Source organism: Tenrec ecaudatus, chromosome 15 (genome assembly GCF_050624435.1).
Source record: "Tenrec ecaudatus isolate mTenEca1 chromosome 15, mTenEca1.hap1, whole genome shotgun sequence".
Lineage (NCBI taxonomy): Eukaryota > Metazoa > Chordata > Mammalia > Afrosoricida > Tenrecidae > Tenrec > Tenrec ecaudatus.
Window position 1 is genome coordinate 77,336,249 of NC_134544.1, and position 21,859 is coordinate 77,358,107.

At 41.3% G+C, this 21,859-nt stretch overlaps 1 long non-coding RNA gene across 2 annotated transcripts in view; it reads left to right on the forward strand.

Moving 5' to 3' along the window:
- Positions 1 to 21,621, forward strand: part of LOC142427869 (uncharacterized) — a 36,431-nt gene extending 14,810 nt beyond the window's left edge. For both annotated transcript variants that reach the window (XR_012780104.1, XR_012780103.1), the window contains exons 3-4: positions 1,012 to 1,138; positions 21,361 to 21,621. This is a non-coding gene — a long non-coding RNA (uncharacterized LOC142427869). The remainder of the gene's footprint in view (positions 1 to 1,011; positions 1,139 to 21,360) is intronic.
- Positions 21,622 to 21,859: the final 238 nt, after the last annotated feature.

A 21,859-nucleotide genomic window follows, 5' to 3' on the forward strand; every position in this document is an offset into this window, starting at 1 on the left:
TTTAATCTGTTGAGTTTTGTGTGACCGTAGCAACAGATTATCAATGAGACATAGAGTGCTGTGGGAGGAATGACTTGATTAAGAGTTAACAAAAATGTGGAGAGTTGAGGTATGTTTGACCTCCCCCATCTGAACTCTTCCTGATAATTGTTGACACTGATACTGCTAGAAGTCCTAATTCCATTTGATAATAAACAGGTGTTTATCTACTTTGTGCAAGTATAAATCTTGGCTATTTCTAGCTCATTCAGATAGTTTCACTGGACCTCAAAGTTCTAATGTTATGAGTGGGTGCATTATTATAGAGCACGGGAGTCCGCTATACTCGAACAGTGATTCTCAGGAACGACATTGCAATTGTGGCAAATATTAAAGACTGACCAGTGTGGCACGGGGCTCCTCAACCTATGTCAGGACTGAGAAAGTGAATGTATTTTCCAATGGGTATATGTACTGGAGTTTACAGATCTTTCCATAGGCGTGCACGTCATGCAGTTAGCGTGTACATAGTCAGTGGGTACTATCATCAGCGGGTAACATAATAAGCAGGATGGTGAGTCACCCTGTTGACCTAGTGCTAGTTGATTTCAATCCCACCCTGAGCCCTCCCCAGGTATTTGTGACATTTATGGTGGCTTAGCTATGGAACCTGATTTCTCTGATCTACAAATAACCTTCAGGCACAGTGAAGTAGCCAGGCACGGAAACTGTTCATCTACTATGGTAATTCCTTTAACACTGCTCCTTAATGGAGAGCTATATGAATGTGTATTTGAAAACATTTCTTAGAACAGTGGGGACCTTTCTGGAAATAGGACTCGTGTTCTGTCCTCATAATTGCGAATGTAGAAATAAGGTCAAATACTTTTTACCAAGTCCTCAGTTTTCCACACATTATGGAATGCACTGTCACAATAGTTTTTCTTACTGTTTTGCTTTCTTTACTGTAAGATATATTTTTAAAATCTTCAAGTATAAAATACGCCATTAAATCGACTCCTCTTTCTACAGGAATCACTGACATTCAACGATGTGGCTGTAAAGTTCACCTGGGAGGAATGGCAGCTCCTGAACCCTGCTCAGAAGACCCTATATCAGGATGTGATGTTGGAGAACTATCACAACCTGGTTTCCATTGGTGAGGAGAATTCTCAAGTCATTGACCTCGTCATTGGCGTTTCCTGTCTTATGTGTTAAAATTTTTGCAGTGTCTGTGGTGTTCTCAAAGAGGTAGATTCTCATTGCATCCTCTGGTCTTAAGTTAGTGGGTTGGGTCTTCTGCCCTTGAGAGAACACTTTGTTCCTTTGAACATTATTTTCCTAGAAATACAACATTCTGCAGGCTTTACAAACTTTAGGTTAATTTTGGTGTGTCTAAGATTGTGCAATTTCTCATGAACAGGTTATCTAGTTGTCACCCCAGAATCTGTCTCTCAATTGTAACAAGGAGAACTGTGGTCGGTATTAGAAACAAGCTATAGTGGAATTTTATCAGGTGTATAGTCAAAATACCTTAAGGGTAATAGGCTGGGGGTATTGATTCAACGGGCAGAGGGCCTCACATCCATGATAGATGTTGGAAAATGCATAAAAGTCTGTGCTTCTTTGAATGTGAGCACTCACTTTTCCTAGCAGTTAAGAAAAGTACCCCTGTAGCTCTAAATGAGATTAAATTTCCATTTATTTGATTTATAGTATTGTATGTTTGCTTCCATAATTTTCTTTCTTTAAGATTCTCAAAACTTTCCCTCTCTTATATGCGTCTCTCTTATTTTGAATATCCATCTTGCAAGCCTCTCTCCAAACAGATGGAGCACCATCTTGGATGTTCAACTCGAACCATAAATGGGCCTCCTTTGTGCTTTCTTAGCTCCCCACCTTGGAGTTTCTCTAAAGATTTTGGTGTCCATTTTCTCATTTGTTCTCCTGGTTCTTTAAAGTTTTCTTCATTCTGGTGAAATAAGTTCTTTCTATTTTCTTTTAGAGACGGTCAAATTGCCTTGTCTGTTGGAATTCTTTAACAGACATGTTTCTCCATAGTTTGCTCCTTTTGGTGAAACACATTTATGACTTCGGTTATTTTCAGGTATCTAAAGTCACCTTCCTAGCAAGAAAATTGTTATCAGCTTAGCATATAATTTTGCACTGCACCTTCAATTTTTTTCTACCTGTAAGATTTTGTTTTGTTTTTCTTAGAAAAGTACAAATACTTTAATTCTAAGTGACCTGCTCTGCTTAGGACCCACCCAAGAGACGTTCAAAGTGAAATCCAATTGTTCACACTTCATCTAGTATCACACAGGCCGCTTTCCAATGTGTGCACACGCGCATACACATGGGAGGAAGGAGGGGACGGGTTGGGAGTGCAGGCACAATGGACTTTGACCACAGGATGCAAAACGCTTCAGAAACCAGACCTGTCAGACAGCTAAGTACAAAACTGCCTAAAATAGCAGGGCTACTTTTCCCAGACGGCCTGCATACAACCTGACGAAGATGACTTGGATTTGTTTCCCTTCAGTCAGTTTGGAGCTGTGGCCGAAGATGCTGCCTCTGGAAAGCTGAGTGCGCTGCTGAGGCAGACCCGGAGTCTGCCTGGGACTGGGAAGCACAGGCTCACTGGGGGCCACTGCAGGTTCCTCACCGCCACTGTCAGAAAGCTCCTGTCTGGCTCTTCCAACAGCTTCCTGGAGAGGATTTCAGGATGGCTTCCGTGCTCCTCTGTCAGTGCAGTTCTGCAGCAGTCCCAACAGCTGTCTTCGTTGTACTGAATCAGGAACTTCTGGCACGTTCTAATTGTTCCTGTGGCAGGAGGGAGATGAGCGCAGGACTGAGGGTTGGGGGTCCAGGGGCCGGGCCGGATTGGCTCACCTGTGCTTGAATCGCACCATGGCCGCCTGCGTCATGTAAGATTTTTTTTTAAGTTGCCTGTTCCTCCAATAACTTTGTAAGTGGAAAGGGCATTTTTAACATCCTGTATTCTTGGATTTTTCCTTAAGCGTATGTCTGCTTTATATTCTTTACTATGCAGTGTGCCTTCTTTAGGCCCACCCCTTCTTAACAGGTCCTCAACCCAAAAGATGACCTTTGCTGCTTCTAAAGAACATTTTTGCAGGACATTCCAACAGAATTTTTTACTGTAATTCAAACAATGCATAGAATAATCAATATCATTCTCTTTTCTTTTTTGTCTTTGAAGTATCCTTTTGATTTCTAAATGTATGATTTCTTTTGTGTCATCCCAGAACTCATCTGGTCTCAGTCATTAGTCTTCAGTCATCAGTCTTTTATTACTCCAGTTTATTCTTTACATAGTCTCTCAGCTCTGTGATCTAGGTATTTTGGTTAGCTTCTACTTGGATTTGAGCAATTGATGGTCTGTTCCACAGTTAACCCCTGGACATGTTTTGACTAATGAGCTTCTCCACCATTTCTTTCTAGGGATGTGGTTGATTTGATTTTCATGTGTTCCATTCAGAAATATCCATATGTATAGTTTCCATTTCTGTTGTTTAATAAGAAATTTGGTATGAATTCATCATTCATCTCACATTTTTATTGCTAAACTTGCATATCCTTTCTGTCATGGAGGTCACATTTCCCACCTACTGACAATTTCCCCAAATGTTACGTTCATCAGTGTACATGATTGTATGATTGATCAATATCAGGCTATAAAAGTCATGTAAAATTTTCAATATATATGTTTAATCTTTTTGGGGGGAGCTCTTACAGATATAACATTTCATAGTTCAATCACTGTACAATTGCTACCACAGTTTCAAAACATTTTCCTCTTGACTTCCTTTCTATCTGCTCTCCTTTATCCCTTCCCTTCCCCACCCTCAATTTCTTTATTGTGGAAAAGAGAACCTGGATTAAAGCAGCCTTATCTCTTTACTCCTGACTTCAGGGCTTGGAAGACCAGTACTAGTGTTAGAAGAAAACCTCCACAAGTCCCAAGGATAAAGCTAGAGCTGAAATGCACAATTTCCAGATAGAATTTTTTCCACAACTGCCCTCCAGTAAGATGTTAGTATACAGCTTCTACAGGTGCCTCACTTCTTGCTACTCAGCTAAAAGATGCCTAGCTTAAAAAGCAATCAGGTTCCCTTTGATGCTATCACTCAAGGAGTCAAGTATCCCTTTGTCTCTTAAATGCCCTCTGGATGGGTCCTATGGGAGGGTTGTATAATTGAAGGGCAGAAATAAAAAGGCTTTATATTCTTTCACCAATTTATACAGTCTCAGGGCTTGCAATCTCCCTCCCCCACCCCTCCGCTCCTTCCCCAGCACACACACACACACACACACACACACACACACACACAGACACCTACCTACCTAACAAGGTAGGTAGGACTTTTACCCTGGGGGGTCCCTGAAATAATTGGGTGAGCAACTGAAAACCATTTGTGAGGGCAGGTGAATTGAAGTACTCTCTCCTCAGTGGGGAGAACAAGAACAACATGTCTGCTCTTGTAGTTAAAATTGCTGGCAGATAGTAATAAGCCATGTGCTTGTATGAGGTATCATTAAGATAATACTATAATGAGAGGATATTGTGAGGATAATTTTTAATTAGGAGAATGTGACTTGGATTCTTCTCCAATTTACAAATGTGAATTCCTCCCTCCACCCAAATGCCTGGCCTTGCAATCTTCTTTAATTCTGAGAATAAGCAATTAGGCTGTGTCCTCTCTTCTAGGTCCTCAGTTTCCCACAGCCTAATACTTACCATGAAGTGTTCTAAAAGAATGCAGGATATTCCCATGTTCACACTATTCCGTTCTGTTGTGTCCGTGCCTTCTGAAGGCTTGCATGGCTCGCTACTATATAAACTCACTGTTAAATGACCTCGCTGTCTCATTCCGGGATTGGAGATGAGGCCACTCTTCCCCGTTTTGCTGTCTGCTTTGTCTTCCTTAATTGCACACACTATTCCTAAGGGCCCATTTGAGTGTGGGGCTGGATCCCCCACGGTTTACGTTTGCTTAAACTGTTGGTGTACCAATCTAAATAGCACTTATAACTGGTCTTACTTGCAGGCATATGAATATTAACCTTCCACTGACAGAATTATTCTTTAGCGAAGATATTACCATGTACTGTTTGATGATGGATACGATGCCAGGCTTCTTTCATTTGTCATTCTTAGCCTTATAAACCACGTGATTATGTAATTATAAGTAGACAATACCAGTCTATTTAAGTTTAATAATCATACACAATCGATTTTTAAACATTCCATTTTGTTTTGAAAACTTGCAGATTTTTGTTGATAATACTTCATATATTCCATCTTCACATTCTTAGAATATGTGTGCAGCTATTTTTTCTCATTTTCAGTCAAGTTTTCCTCCATTCACGTCATTACTGTTGACTTTACTTTGAGGATTTAGTACTTCGTCAGTGTTATTTTCTTGTCATTAAACCTAAGGGGTTCATGTTCCAGAAGTAGATCCCCAGGTCTTCCTCCCAGTCCTTGTTTCTGCAGATTCCACTAAGACCTGTCTACCATGGCTGATCCTGCTTCTATTATTTGAAATACTGGGTGGCATTGCTTTTGGCATCACAGTAACGTGCAAGCCACCGCAGGACAACACTGAAAGATGAGTGGTGTAAACTAGAATATAGGCTCTATAAACATAAAGCATATGTTTCTGTACCACAATACCTTTCATATATACTTCTAAAAATGCTTTCCCCCCAAGTAGAACATTCTGCAATGTTCACATTTCCAACTTTATGTAGTACTCAGTTGTCTTTCAGTAAAGCTTGATGAATAGAATACATGTAACCCCTACCGGCTGGAATTAGCAAGCCTTATCCGACCTGTGGTCTATTGTTCTCAATGTCTTCCTTCTATTACATTTGTTGTTCATTTTCATATACCTCTTTAAGCAAATGCCAAATCTGTGTTCACTCATCCTTTCATATCCAACCAGAGTTCTACAATAACTATTTTTACCATTTGGATTATTTACACGCTTGTATTTCTTCCAATGAGCAATAAACATCAAGCATAGTGTTTTATTTATATTCATATAAGAGGGTTGTCACTAAAGATCTACTTCGTATCGATGCATATTTTAAGGAGTCCATTGTAAGTCAAGATTTTGAAAAGAATCAATGTTCTGTTCTTTTATAGAAATCCAGAAAGATGCCGACCATTTGCTTGAACACATGCAATGTGAAAGATACATGGACAGAATGGAACAATAGTATACATTTAATACATTGGAAAGTACTGTTTATCAGCGCAGAAATTATTTTCTTCCAAAGGAAACGTATGAGTTGTTTGGATTACATGGAAAAATAGTAAAATCAGATTTAATCATTCTGAAATTAAATCAGAACAGAAGCAACAAAACACAGAAGTCAGTTGTGCTCAAGGAAGATGAGGACAATTTCCTCCACACTGAGCAAGAGCAATTTTGTACTGAAATGAAATTCTCTGAGTGTGAACAATCCAGGATCTCGAAGTCACAGCATCAGGAATCTGATCAAATTGAGAAACCGCACACTGGTGATAAATGTGGGACGACCTTCATTGAGGAGTCTTTGCTCTATGAATGCCAGCTCATTCATATACTAGATAAGACCTGTCAGTGTGGGCAAAAATACAATAATGTGTTCCAACTCAATGAACATTATCAAAAATCTCACGAAGGACAAAAGCTTTATAAATGCTTGGATTGTGGCAAAACTTATCACAGTAAGTCATACCTCAAGGGATGTTGTGAAACTCATGTGGCAGGGATGCCCTACATATGCAGTGAATGTGGGAAGGACTTCACCATGAAGAGTGATCTCACTGTTCATCAGCAAACTCATACTGAAGAAAAACCCCATGTATGTGGTGAATGTGGCAAAGGCTTCATTCAGAAAATACAACTCAAAACTCATCTACTAACTCATACTGGAGATAAACCCAATATATGTAATGAATGTGGCAAAACCTTTATCAGGAAGAATGCTCTCACTGTTCATCAGCAAACTCATACTGGAGAGAAACCCCATGTATGTCGTGAATATGGAAAAGCCTCTACCAGGAAGTCTTTTCTCACCGTTCATCAGAGAGCTCATACTAGAGAGAAACCCCATATATGTGGTGAATGTGGCAAAGGCTTCACTCATAAAGTAAATCTGAAAACTCATCCACGAAATCATACTGGAGAGAAACCCCATGCATGTGATGAATGTGGCAAAGCCTTCTTTTGGAAAACTGCTCTCACTGTTCATCAGCAAAGTCATAGTGGGGAGAAACCCCATGTATGTGGTGAATGTGGAAAAGTCTTTATTCAGAAAATCACTCTCACTTATCTTCAGCAAACTCATACTGGAGAGAAACCCCATATATGTGATAAATGTGGCAAAGGCTTTACCAGGAAGACTTCATTCACTATTCATCAGCAAACTCATACTGGAGAGAAACCCCATGTATGTGGTGAATGTGGAAAAGCCTTTATTCAGAAAATCGCTCTCACTTATCATCAGCGAACTCATACTGGAGAGAAACCCCATGTATGTGGTGAATGTGGAAAAGCCTTTATTGGAAAGACTGCTCTCGCTTATCATCTACGAACTCATATTGGAGAGAAACCCATGTATGTGATGAATGTGGAAAAGGTTTTCTCAGGAAGTAAACGCTCCCTGTTCATCAGGAAACTCACCAGAGAGAAACCCCATGTATGTGGTGAAAGTGGAAAAGCCTTTATTGGAAAGACTGCTTTCACTGTTTATCAGCGAACTCATACTGGAGAGAAACCCATGTATGTGATGAATGTGGAAAAGGTTTTCTCAGGAAGTACATGCTCCCTGTTCATCAGGAAACTCACCAGAGAGAATCCCCATGTATGTGGTGAAAGTGGGAAAGCCTTTATTGGAAAGACTGCTTTCACTGTTTATCAGCGAACTCATACTGGAGAGAAACCCATGTATGTGATGAATGTGGAAAAGGTTTTCTCAGGAAGTACATGCTCCCTGTTCATCAGGAAACTCACCAGAGAGAAACCCCATGTATGTGGTGAATGTGGCAAAGTTTTTATCAGGAAGAAGGACCTCAGTGTTCTTCAGGGAATTCTTCCTGGAGAGAAACCTCATGTACGTTAGTGAATCTGGCAAAAGCTTCATTCGGAAAGGAGGTCTCAAAATTCATCTATGAGTTTACACAGGAGCTAATCCCTATGTATGTGGTGAATGTGGAAAAACGCCTTTATCTGGTACAGTGAGCTAACTGAGCATCAGCAAACTCATACTCCAGAGAAACCCCATGTATGTGGTGAATGTGGAAAAGCCTTTCTCAGGAAGAATGCGCTCATTGTTCATCACGAACTCATCCTGGAGAGAGAGAAATCCCATATATGTAGTGAATGGAACAAAGGCTTCATTCAGAAAGCACATCTCAAAACTCATCTATGAATTCATACCGGAGGAAAACCTTTCATGTGATGAATGCAGTAAAGCTTTCAGCCAGAAGTGGTGTCTTAAGCACATCAGAGATTTCACAAAGGAGAGAATCCCTTTGCATGAACTAAATGTGGAAAATTTTATTTCCTAATTTTCATTAGTTCAATGATGGATTCACTTGCCACTATTCTCAATCCATTTTCTGTCCCTACTATATTTCCGGTTGTTGTCTACAAAGTGATAGTACACAATTCTAGGCTGAGACTATGAAGCAACGTCCTAGACAGCCTGCCTTCACAAAGGCTGGTTAAGTACACGTTGAATGTGTCCTACCAGCACAGTTGTACTCAGAGGGATCAGTGAAGGGAGTTTTGTTGGTCACTTAGATCATTAAATATACTTTCATCTCAAGTCTGACAATTAGGAACTTGAGACCAACATATTAATAGGCTGATCCAGACAGGCAGAAATAAGGAAGCAGAACCAAAGTTACAAGAGGATAAGACTACAAGAAGCATTCTGGAGACTACATTGATCCCCTGTGGTGTATCCAAGTGTCACATCACCTTGGCTTCAAGATCTCATGGGATATTTGTGAAACTGGGTATCGACAACATGAAAAGTTAACTCTTCCATCACTTTGGACTTCACATGGCTTCCTTGAAACCAGAAATACACAGTTCTTTTTTTTTTTTTTAACGTTTTATTAGGGGCTCATACAACTCTTATCACAGTCCATACATATACATACATCAATTGTATAAAGCACATCTGTACATTCTTTGCCCTAATCATTTTCTTTTCTTTTTTTTTTCCTTTTCTTTTTTTACATTTTATTAGGGACTCATACAACTTTTATCACAATCCATACATATACATACATCAATTGTATAAAGCACATCCATACATTCCCTGCCCCAATCATTCTCAAAGCATTTACTCTCCACTTAAGCCCTTTGCATTAGGTCCTCTTTTTTTTCCCCTCCCTCCCCGCTCCCCCCCCTCATGTGCCCTTGGTAATTTATACATCGTTGTTTTGTCATATCTTGCTCTATCCGGAGTCTCCCTTCCCCCCTTCTCTGCCGTCCCTCTCCCAGGGAGGAGGTCACATATGCATCCCTGTAATCAGTTCCCCCTTTCCAACCCACTCATCCTACACTCTCCCAGCATCACCCCTCACACCCTTGGTCCTGAAGGTAACATCCACCCTGGATTCCCTGTGCCTCTAGCCATCATATGTACCAGTGTACAACCTCTGCCCTATCCAGCCCTGCAAGGTAGAATTCAAATCATGGTAGTTGTGGGGAGGAAGCATCCAGTATCTGGGGGAAAGCTGTGTTCTTCATCGGTACTACCTCGCACCCTGACTGACCCATCTCCTCTCCTAAACTCCTCTATGAGGGGATCTCCAGTGGCCGACACTTGGGCCTTGGGTCTCCACTCTGCACTTCCCCCTTCATTCAATATGGTATATATATATATGCATATATATATATATATATATATATATATATACACACACACACATACATATATTCTTTTTTTTTTTTTTGCATGATGCCTTATATCTTTTCCCTTGGGCACCTCGTGATCGCACTGGCTGGTGTGCTTCTTCCATGTGGGCTTTTTTGCTTCTGAGCTAGATGGCTGCTTGTTCACCTTCAATCCTTTAGGACCCCAGACACTATCTCTTTTGATAGCCGGGAACCATCAGCTTTCTTCGCCACATTTGCTTATGCACGGAAATGAACAATCTCTTCCACCAAAACCACACCCACTGTGAGTGCATCTTTTCTGACTCATAGTAATCCTATCAGACTGGTTAGGACTGCTCGCTAGGCTTTCTCTGCCTATAATTATTTATAGGAATAGACAAGTTCATCTTACTCAGGAGGACCCCTTGTCTGGTTTGAATCCCTGACCTTGTGGTGAGCAACCACATCTGATCCCACAGCACCACCATAGCCCTGTCTCTGCACCAACAGGCCCATAGTACAAGGTTTCTTAACTGTCACTTTTAGAAGCCAAGTCATGATATTTTCAATATTATTATATAGATATGAACTCGACTATGAATAAGGAAGGCCGTAGGAAAAATGATGGCCTTTGACTTATGGTGTTGTAAAAGAATGATGAAAGTACTGTGGGGCAGACTGGTAATAAGATAAACAGGTCTGTTTTGAAGGGAGTACAGCCAGTGAGTGCTTTAGAATCAAGGATGGTGAGACCTTGTTTCATGGAAAATTTTCATTCCTGTCACTTCAAAAAGATATCAACCATGATAAAGTAGGAGATCAATGAAGACCAAGGCCCGTGATGAGATAGATTGACACAGTGGCTGTTTCAATGAGCTCAAAATATCCATTGCAATTATGATGCTGAGAGAGGCATTGAGAATAGGAACTGACTCTGTGGCACTTAACAAAAAAGAAATCAAAATACACAACATTCTTCCCAGGCTAAATAACAGTGCTTGGGAAATCGTATGTGTTTTATGCAGGAAAACACACCTAACAAAGGGAAATATGTAACAGAATACACTGTCTTTATCATTGCTCTTACGTTGAAGTTGACTGTGTCTTGGGTAATTATTGGTAGCATATGTCTACATATTTATAGAGCTTTAAGCATCCAAAGTTACATGGGCGCAGGATGGTTGTTAGAGACTCGTAAAGAAGTTTAACGTGAAAGAGAAGAACTGTCTGAATAGGATTTTCTTTTCTGAAATACTGATGGCAGAAAGTTAGCAGGTCTTTAACCAAGGGAGTCACTGGATGGTTTTGAACTGCCAACCTTTTGGCTCAAAGTTGAGCATTTAATCATTGTGCCACATTCTTTTTTGGTCCAGGTTCTCCTGAGCATAACTTACATGCATCAAGTTAATATTCTAAAGATGAACATTCCTGTTCATATTGTCCAGTGTTAAGACACCATATAGATTTCTTCAACGTCAGTGCTACTGCTATTTTTTGCTCCTTGAGTATTCATTGTCGCATACGTAGAGTATGCTGTCCTATATATTGTGTGTTTTCTGTAGCAACCCTGGACAGTATCTGTAGTGTCAGAAACAGCTGCCACAATTGGGATAACTAAGAGTGACTCTAAGAAAGGTCAAATACCCTACCAGAAATATCAAAAGAATTGATGCACTTGTGTTATGGTGTTAGAGAATAATATTAACTGTATTGTGGGCTGCCTGAAGGACAAACAGGTCTGTCTTGGAATAAGCACATCTGGCTTCTTGGAAGCATTCAAGTCAGACGTTATCTCCCTCATTTGAACATGTCGGTAGGAGCACCACAACCCGGAGAATGGTCTTGTGCTTGGTAAATTAGAGTCGGTGAAAAAGAGAGTCTTTCCAGGAGCTGGATTGTCACAAAGTCTGCTACGGTGAGTCCAAACGGAGGAATCACTGTGAGCACAGTGCACTTCCGGGCAGTATTTATTCCTGTTGTACCTGGGATCTCTGCGAGTTGAAACCAACTCAATAACAATTCAACATATTCAGTATTATTTAGATCATTCTAAGTTAAATTTATTACATAAACCTACACTTGTGAGTGTTCACTGGAATGAAAACACTGAACATCCATCTGATGGCTTGGAGAAAATTTGGAGCTCACTTGAGAAATTTTTCCTGCATTAATATTTTTATACTCACATTAGTGACATAGTGGTTATGTGTTGGGCTGAGATCTGCATACCAGTGCCCACTCCAAACAAGATAGGGCTTTCTTCTCCGATAAGCAGTTAGAATCTCAGAAACCCACATGGGCGTCACTATAAATTAACAACTTGATGGCAGTCAGTTTGGTTTTTTTTTAAATAATATTTCTAACTGACAAAAAAACAGGACTAGTTGTTTCCCTGGATTGTCAACAGATTGAACCGATAACTATTACTTTGAAGTCTGCCTTTCAATAAATGGCCAAATCGACAAAGCCCATTCCAATGAGAAGAAGGCAAGTTCAGATACATGAAGGTTCCCTAGAGTCTGTGCTTGGTGGTCCCTAGAGAGGTGCTGACAAGGTGGGGAAACTACAGCTTTTGAGAGGAAAACATCGCTGACTTATCTCTTTCACGTCTCCTAAAACCATGACTTGATGTACTAAGTTTTGTGTTTGGGTTCACACCGAATTCCCATCTCTGTGTGTCTGGCACAGTAATACAGGGCTGTGTCCTCAGGATGCACGGAGCTCAGTTTTAAATAAGCTTCGCCCTAGGAGGTGTCCCTGGTGATGCTGACTCGGGATTGGAGAGCTGGATTATACTTTGTGCCCCCATCAGTATCTATTACACCAAACCTCTCCAGTCCCATTCCTGGAGCCCGGCAGATCCAGTGCACAGCATAGCTGGTTAAAGAGAATCCAGAGACAGCACAGGTGAGAGACAGGGTCTGTGAGGGCTTCACCAGTCCAGAGTCTGACTCTTGTAGCTGCACCTGGGCCAGGACACCTGGGGATGAAGAGAAACAGAGTCCTGGGCTGCGATGCTGCCACCCTAGACTTCATGTAGGAGTGCCTGAAGCACTTACCTCCCGGAGTCACCACCAGAAAAGGAAACCCACACACAATTCGTGTTCTTGTGGATAAGACTCGTCACACCCAGAAAATGCTCTCCGGGTGAAAAGGAATAGGACTTTCAGTACATGCGCGCTGCGGTTTCACGGGGCTGGTATTTGCATGTGGGAGGTGCACTTGTATGTAAAGGTGGACAGGGCCGAATGGAGCCCAGAGCTCTGGCACTCAGATGAGAAGCGCGATGCTGGTGGAGTCCTTGGGAGAACACAGTCCTATGAGGTCTTCACTCTACCAACCATATGCACATCTGTGCAGATTTCAAGTTCAGTGTAACTTTATGTGCATTCCCGTCGAAAGTACCCAAATGATCTATTGAAATTAAAGACCATCTCTATCCTCATGTTTGGAATCAAGACTGGGGCCACCTGAATCTTTCATCCATCTGAACACACAGGGAAACAAGTGTATGTCATCCCAAATTCTTCTTTCCCCTGTTTTATTTCACAGTATTTGGAAAGAAGTAAAAGGTACTTCAATGTTATGTTCTCTATTTAGAGTTGGAATGAAAAGGTTTCCTAACATCAGGGTCATTTGTGAGGCTAAAAGAAACCACAAAAATAAAAAGAAATTCCATTTTCTTCCATGAATTAGTACCGGGTGGGTGTTGGGCTCAGTGTATTCAGAGAGCGCCCTGCTGACAGCATCCCATCACTTACAGGAGAGGTGTTCCCTGGCCTCACACTGTCCTCCAACTTCTGTGGGTCGCACAGCAACATTTTTTCTGGCCCTAAGCTTTCACGCTATTGGTCAGGAGTGTTACCTGGCACTGTCTCCGCAGGTTTCCTGCCCTGGGCCGTAGAGTTACCATAGTGGTCAGCACAGCAGTTCTAGCCGACCCGGCACTGCAGTCCCTCATCCACGCTCCTGCCCTCACTTCTTTCTTCTCTTGGTCCAAAGCTGGTGGCTCTTAACATCCCTGCAGGTCCGCTTTCTCCCTGAGGTTAGTTTTATGTCTGGACTCACACTGACCCTCCCTCACTGTGAACAGCTTTGGAGGTAGAGAGTGCTACAACTTGCAGACAATCTGAATTCGGTACAGCGGAAGGAAGTATGATCTATAGACACAGATATTTATACAGATATGATATTGAGATGCATTCCACAATAAATACTGATTAAGAGAGAGATTTGCCTGAAAGACAAGGGAGGTACGGAGCAGAGTTTAGGCTTCAGTCTTTCCGCAGGAAGAGAAAGGCCCTTAAAGCAGGCTTCTGTTTAATAATCGAAGCAGGAAAGTAATAAAGTTATTCCGTGTGAAGGAGGAAATTGTCAAGTCAGAATTCTTTTTTATGGGTTTCTGTGATGTGTGTGATAGGAAATTTTACAGTTTTTGGCAATTGTTGAGCATAATGACAATCTAATGCCACTTAATTATGCATGCGAAGAATGTTGAAAATATTATTTGATTGCCTGTACATGTACCATGAGAAAAAATAAGTTAAAAATGAAAGATAACTTTTTCCTTCATAATCAGAAACTGATGGAAAGTCTTACGGGAACAACAATTCAAAAAACTAGTGAAAATATTGAACTATAGAAGATTGTTATATAAGCCAGAAATATGAAATTAAAACTTGTTAGTAATGGAATAGTATTTAATATTTTAGTTATTTTCTTAGTTTTCCTCTAAAACCATTTTATTTGGTGCTAATAATCTTATCAAATCGTAGTTCAAGTGCATCAAACAGTATTGTATAATTGTTACCAAAATCAGTTTCAAAACTCTCTCTTCCTTCTTGAACTCCTTGGCATCAGTTCCCTTTTATCCCCGCCACCCCCTACTACAGGCCCCAGAATCCCTTATTGTCTTAGCTATGTCTATATGTTCATAAATTCCACGTTTCATCTAATGTAAAACAGAAAAACAAAGAGCAAAAATTCAAGAATGTTACCCCCAATGCCAATATACATCTGAGATAAACCCCAGTAAGAATCGGAAATTGAGGAAGCAGGCAGTTCAAGTGCAGTCTGCTGTCCTTCCCCAGAGTCCATAACAGACCCAGGTGTGCTTAGGTCTTAGGACCAAATGTGTCAGTCTGGCTCCTCGAATGTGATGACCTTGCTCTCTGACTGCCTTTCCCAAGGCTTCTGGATCCAAATACACTCTTTATGAGCTGGCGTCCTACAGCATACCTCTTCTACTTTCTTCTGAACACATGCTAGCATTCCCCAACCTGACTGTTATTCACATTACACGGAATATACAAAACAGCAACAACAAAACCATCTCACTGCCTTCCAGGAGATTCCACCTCCTAGCACAACCCTACTTCTCTATCTTTGCTGGTGAGGAGGGAACACTGTTGTTCAACTGCAGCACTGGCCGCTGAGTGAAACCACTGGCTGTGAGGACTGGAGCCCACTCCTGATGATGAGCTGCTTCGGTCTCTTCTCTGTGTGAGCAAACAACTGTTGCATCCAATGCCTGTGTGTAAGCTGTGCTTTTGCTGGTGACCTCAGGCATTGGTTTAACAGAAATACACTGTTAAGTCGTCCTTACACTACAAAAGAAGGGAAAAATACAGATGGAAGGAAGAATAAGGTTATTTTCACTAAGCTACCTTGTAAATTGAAGCACAGACAAAAAATATATTTAAAAGGAAAACCATTAACACGTTAATAAAGATATTATAAATAATACCATCAGTGATGCGACAGAAAAAGATGGCATCATTAACCTAAAACACAATGTAGGCGATTCTATGGAGACCAAGGTAATGGGAAAAAAAGATCAATTCCTGACAATCGTATTAAATATGATTCAACCAAATACAGAAAACAAACTAATGGACATAAGCAACCAAAATAAGATTCAAATTGGAAACACAACATAACTCACTGGCACCAAGTGAATTCTGACTCATAGTGACTGTCTAGAGCAGAGTAGATCTGCTCCTTAGAGTTTTACGCACCGTAAAACTTTTTTTTAATTGAGAAATTGGCAAATTTTATTAATAAGTAGATAACATTATATCAATGTTAGATTTCTTATTTAATTTGCAATATTATTTTATTAAAATGAATTTTGAGATTATTCAAAATGAAAATGCTTTAAAACATTTGTTCCACAGCTACTATGTTTTAAAATGTTATTTCTTTCAAACAAAAACCCTTTTATTAGGACCTAATCCAGACATCTTCCCATCTATAGTTAAATCATATGAAGCAGTGTTGTACAATCAGAAAACATGTTCTTCCTTCTTGAACTCCTTTCTGTTACCTCCCCCACCTCTCTTCCTGAAGCTCCCATTACCCTTATTCTAGTTATTGACTCTGTAGAGTCACCCACCCTGTGCTTCATAAACTAAGAAACATATAAAAATATATGAGAATCAAAAACGCTACCAACAATGACAAACATAGCAGAAATAAACCCCTAAATGTTTAAAAATAAATCCATAAAATGTTAAAACCCAGATCAGCACAAAGTATATCAAAGGGGAGATCAAATGAATGACAAGTTGCTAATCATCCATGTCAGATGTGTCATTTTGATCTCCTACAGTCATCTCTCCAATACTCTCTGATCACCACCTTCTTCCATCCCTCAGTTACGGTGAGAGGGAATCACAGGAGGTGTATTCCCTGTGGAGATCCTGCACATGGATTTTGAACTTCCACTGTCCTCCGTGGCCTTCTGCATGCCAGAATCTCACAATTAAGCTCTGATATTATTTCCTCCTCTGGATTTGGATTACAATTATTATTTGGACTATAATTTACAATCCTTGTGAATCTTTTTTCGAGCCTCATCTGTCTCCCTTGGAGTGGCTGGTGATTCTGAACTGCTGACCTAGCACTTAGCATCCCAATGTGAAATCCACTATGCCATCAGGGATAGTGGTGTTGTAAATAACCTTTATTTGCATATGTATTTACTACTTATTTATTACACATTGTTTTTCTAATTGAAAAGCGTGTAGCTGTAACTTAATTAGGAATGTTATATGTATTGAATTTTAAATGTTAAATAATTTTAACATTTTTAAAATTTAAAAATGGTATAATATGTGATTATATTAGGTAATTACAATTAGCTGACCAAAATTAATCTCAGTATTCTGTACCTCACGCCATCAAAGATGTTGTTGGGTGTTTCTGAGTCACGTTTACTCATAATGTCTCACAGGAAATACGTAAACTTCCAAGTCCTGAACCATCCTCACTTGCTCTTAAGTTTGAGACCATGTTTGCAGCCACTGTGTCTGTGTTTCTAACTGAGCGTTTTCCTCTGTTTTGCGGACACTCTACCAAACAGGATGTACTTTCTCTAGAAACCAGTTCCCCGTATCACAGGTTCAAAATACGTGAGAAGTCACGCTATTCTCAGTTCTAAAAACATTCTGCTATATGAGCCTGCAATGTCCTCTTCTTGTGATACATTTTCTATCTTTTGGAAATTAAAGTTTTCTTTCCAACATGTGTTCCCTTCCTTGGGACTTCAATGAGTAATCTTAGAAAGGAGTCCTCGAACCAGACAGCTCATTCCTGTTCAACTGTTCCCCTCTGGGCCTGGAACACTTGTTTCTGCATCAAAGGACACAGTGGGGAGAAAGCATCACGAAGGATATGTCACATGTTTAACCCCCAAAGTCACCTCAATTATTTTCTCAGACTTAGAGATTTTTAGTCAGTTACTACCCACAGTGCACAGGGAGCATGTCAAAGAGACCTCCAGAGTCCTAACCAGGGGCTGTAATAGATCAGTGAGCTCAGAGCAATTGAAATCGTGCTCTGCACTCATGAATGTGTACATGCCTGTATTTCATTGTCTACAGATTTTGAGTAACAGAGAGGATGAGAACGACCATGGTAATCTGTTTGCCGAGAAGAAAAATGGGTCATCCAGGAAGAGTATGAAGTTTCAGAGTCACTTTAATATTTTTTCCTCCATTCAAGCCTGCAGTGAGGAGAAACTCTGGGGGTGGGGTGGGAGGAGGAAAACTGTCCCTGGAGATGCTAAGATGTAAGAGAGGAAGCCCTAATTTCAACAGGAAATCTTCCCTGTCATTCACATGTGCCTGTCTAGGGCTGGGTGTGTGTGTCCTGTGGGACCTGTGAGCCCCCCGCTGCCCAATGTCTCCCCTGCAGGGGAGGTTTGTGTCTGGGCTCACACTGACTTCCCCTCACTGTGATCCTTGCACAGTAATACACAGCTGTGTCCTCAGCAGTCACGGAGCTCAGCTGCAGAGAAAATTGATTCTTCGATGTGTCTCTGGTGATAGAGAGTTGGCTTTGGAAGGACGGGTTATAATCTGTATCACCATCATAATCTCTGTATCCCATCCACTGAGGTCTGGCAGATCCAGTTCCAATCATAACCAATGCTGGTGATGGAGAAACCAGAGACAGTGCAGGTGAGGGACAGTTTCTCGGAGGGTTCCACCAATCCTGGACCCGACTCCTGAAGCTGCACCAGGGGCAGGATGCCTATAAATAAAGATAATTGGAATCCGTCCATCACTTGCAGTCACAACCATCCCCATAGACTCCACACTGATCTCTGAGACCCTCACCTTGGGGAACTGTCATCAGGCACAGGAGAACACACAGCAATGGCATCTTTAGACCACAGCTGTGCTTTCCCAAGGGACCCACAGCCCTGTCCAAAGAGAACTGATAGCCTTCAGTGCCCAAGGCTGGGATTTCAACCTAGTGCCTGAAGAAGGATTTGCATAGGAGGGAACCCTGTGTTTACCAATAGAGGCTTTTTTGTTTCTTCTAAGTCCATTGTAGGGTAATTCTTTTGAACTCATTTGTGTGTTAGTCTGTAATAAGAGATCATTTTTCCTAAGAGGTGTGTGTGAATGGTCAAAGGGAAACCCAGCATTTCTGAGCCCAGTATTCTCTCCCTCCAGCCTTCATTGCTCCTGCCCTGACTGAGGCTCCCGTATGTCCTGTGTGTCGAGGACTGGACAGTACAGAGTTCCTTGAAACCATCAGGTCCACCCCAGAGTATCATCATTGCCCCACACTCTCCAAAACCCATTCCTTATTTAGACCCTGATGCTGTGAGGTAGCTAGAGGCAGAACTGAGGGCTGGCCCTCTACATTGCCAAAGCCTCCCGCTGCCCTTACAGGAAGTTGGAAGCTGCTTAAGGGTAGAGGGCATGCTCACATTCAGGACTTTGGGAGAGGAAGCCTGTACACCTGGGTGGGACGCCATCTAGGCCAGGTGGGCTTAATTCAGCCAATGGGGTTAACCAGTATCATCGACCACGCCTCCCTTGAAAAAGCCAAAAACGTTGAATCATGGCTCTCTCCCAGCAGCTACTACACGGTTCAGAGCAGCCTGGTTGTGGTCCGGTGCAGCAGCTGTGCCGTGTTATCTTGCTCCTGCTCTCGCTCTCTCTTTAGTTCAATTTACTCTAACACCTGAAAACGGTTTCTATCCTTTATAAAAATAAAATTCACTTTGATCACAAACCAGGCTGCGGTGTGAATTCTTTCTGGTGCAAACCCAAGGACTGAGGTATTTCTAACTCAAGGGATCTAAAAATGCCTCTTAATCAACCTCCTCAAAGTCCTTGGTAGTTTTTCTATGTGGGAATATATGTTTTAGAAGAATTAATGCCAGACATATTCCAAGGAGTTGGGGATTAATGATGCCTCAAATATTCAACTCTTCCAGGAAGCCATTCAGGGCTATTTTCCACCCTCTTCTCCCTTGATTATATCCTCTCATGTTTCTGGGCTCTGAAAATTATCGCAACGTCCAACAGAAACCCATGACCGTGGTTGAAATGGTTTACGTGCTGGTGGGTGCCCTTCAGTCCAAATTCTTAAGGTCAGGAAGCGGCATGCCAGATGCTGGCACCAGAGGTTGCCCTCCACTTCTGTCTCTGTATTTTATGACCTGCCGACTCTGGCAGGATGTCTCTAGTAGATTTTGGCCACCTACTACTGTTAATCAGCCAGGGATTTCCCCACCTTGGGCCACGATCATCAGAAACCCACGGATCTTACAAGCAACGCACACACTATATCCCAGTGCAAGATGCCTAAGGAAAAGCTCAGTGTCAGTACAGTGATTCATGTCTCATAGTGTCTCGGTGTTAGTACAGTGATTCATGTGTCAGAGTGTCTCAGTGTCAGTACAGTGATTCATGTGTCAGAGTGTCTCGGTGTCAGTACAGTGATTCATGTGTCATAGTGTCTCGGTGTCAGTACAGTGATTCATGTGTCATAGTGTCTCGGTGTCAGTACAGTGATTCATGTGTCATAGTGTCTCGGTGTCAGTACAGTAATTCATGTGGCAGAGTGTCTCGGTGTCAGTACAGTGATTCATGTGGCAGAGTGTCTCGGTGTCAGTACAGTGATTCATGTGTCATAATGTCTCGGGGAAGAAGTTGCCACCTAGAAAAGGTGGGCACTATTTCAAGGGTCATGAATCTGAGTAAAGAGATTATTCAGAGCAGGAAGTGGGAAACACTTGTTTAGTAGATAGGGCAAAGTAAGAATAAGATCCATAAACGATATTTCAGATCTTGAACCAAAATACACCAGCCTCAGACCCAAAAAGCACTCTGGGTTAAATGAGGTCCATTCAGATTCTCAAAATGTAGGAATGAGTGCAGACTGTTCTAAATGTCCCTTGCCCAGGGGACTCTGGCTCACCTGAAATGGGAGCATTTCCAACCAAAGTGTGCCTCTCTATTTGTCCTTTACGTGTGACCCCTTGATAACTGCTCAGGGATCTCAACCTTGAATTTATCACCAAAATTCATAGATCATCTCATTTGGAATATATATGTATAACATCATATATATAATGTTATTGACCAGGAACTCAGTAGCACTATCCCTAAATATATATATTTTTAATTTTAACTCCCATCTAGATTATTTTCTCATTTATATACACCATCAGAAGCATTTTTCTCCATTCTCACAGTTGACACCACTAAGTTACAGAATGATTGTTTGTATATCTGAACTAATATGTATTTTAACAACGCAGAAATCCAAGTACAAGGTGGTGGTCACTTGGATTTTTTGAACCAGATTTTGCTAAGGAGAATAAACAAAAGTTTTGCAAAAAATACTCATGAGGTTCACCAAAATCTAAGATTTCAAGCAAATGACATGATAATATTTTTCATTGGGAGTGCATTAGATTCATTCAGCTTGCACACACAGACTGGCATGGCTTTACTTGAACCTGGTCATTCTAGCACACGCAGCTCATGACATCTGTTGCTGGTGGTTGGCGGGACAATTTAAGGTTCACACTGTAATGGAGCTGCACACTAGTCCAGGTCACCTCCATCTCCGAATGTGGATGCCATGATTGTACAGTAAACAGGTATAAAACTTTGCAGATTAAAATTACAACTTTTTATTTTTGTTTTGTTGTCTGATTTTATAGCTAGGAAATAACATGGAGGAGAAGGTTTCATCCCAGAACCCATGGCGTGCCTGTTTGAAAATCTTAATGCATGGATGGTGACCCCTGTTTCAGGAAGGCACTTCCATCGGTCTGGCAAGCTGCCCTGGCTGGAGGCCTGGAATGCATCCGGGCCGAGAGGGAAGCATTTGTTCCAACACCTGGATCTCTCCTTTGGACTCAGCTCACAGCATTGTGCGTAGGTGAATGTTGAAATGGAAATAAAGTGACATTTAAATTATATTAATTATTGAATTACATTTATGTTTAAATTATAATTAAATACACCTACTTAAATTAATATGCTCCTATGAAATCTGACACGTGTCATTTGTAAACATTTGTGAGGGGGTGGGGCCAATGCAATCCACGGCACAAGGCAAACAGTAGATGAGGTTTGCTCAGTGAAAGCACCTCTCCTCACTCTACACAAGGTAGCACAATGCTCCAGGCCCTCAAATGTGTCCTCCGAAACCCATCG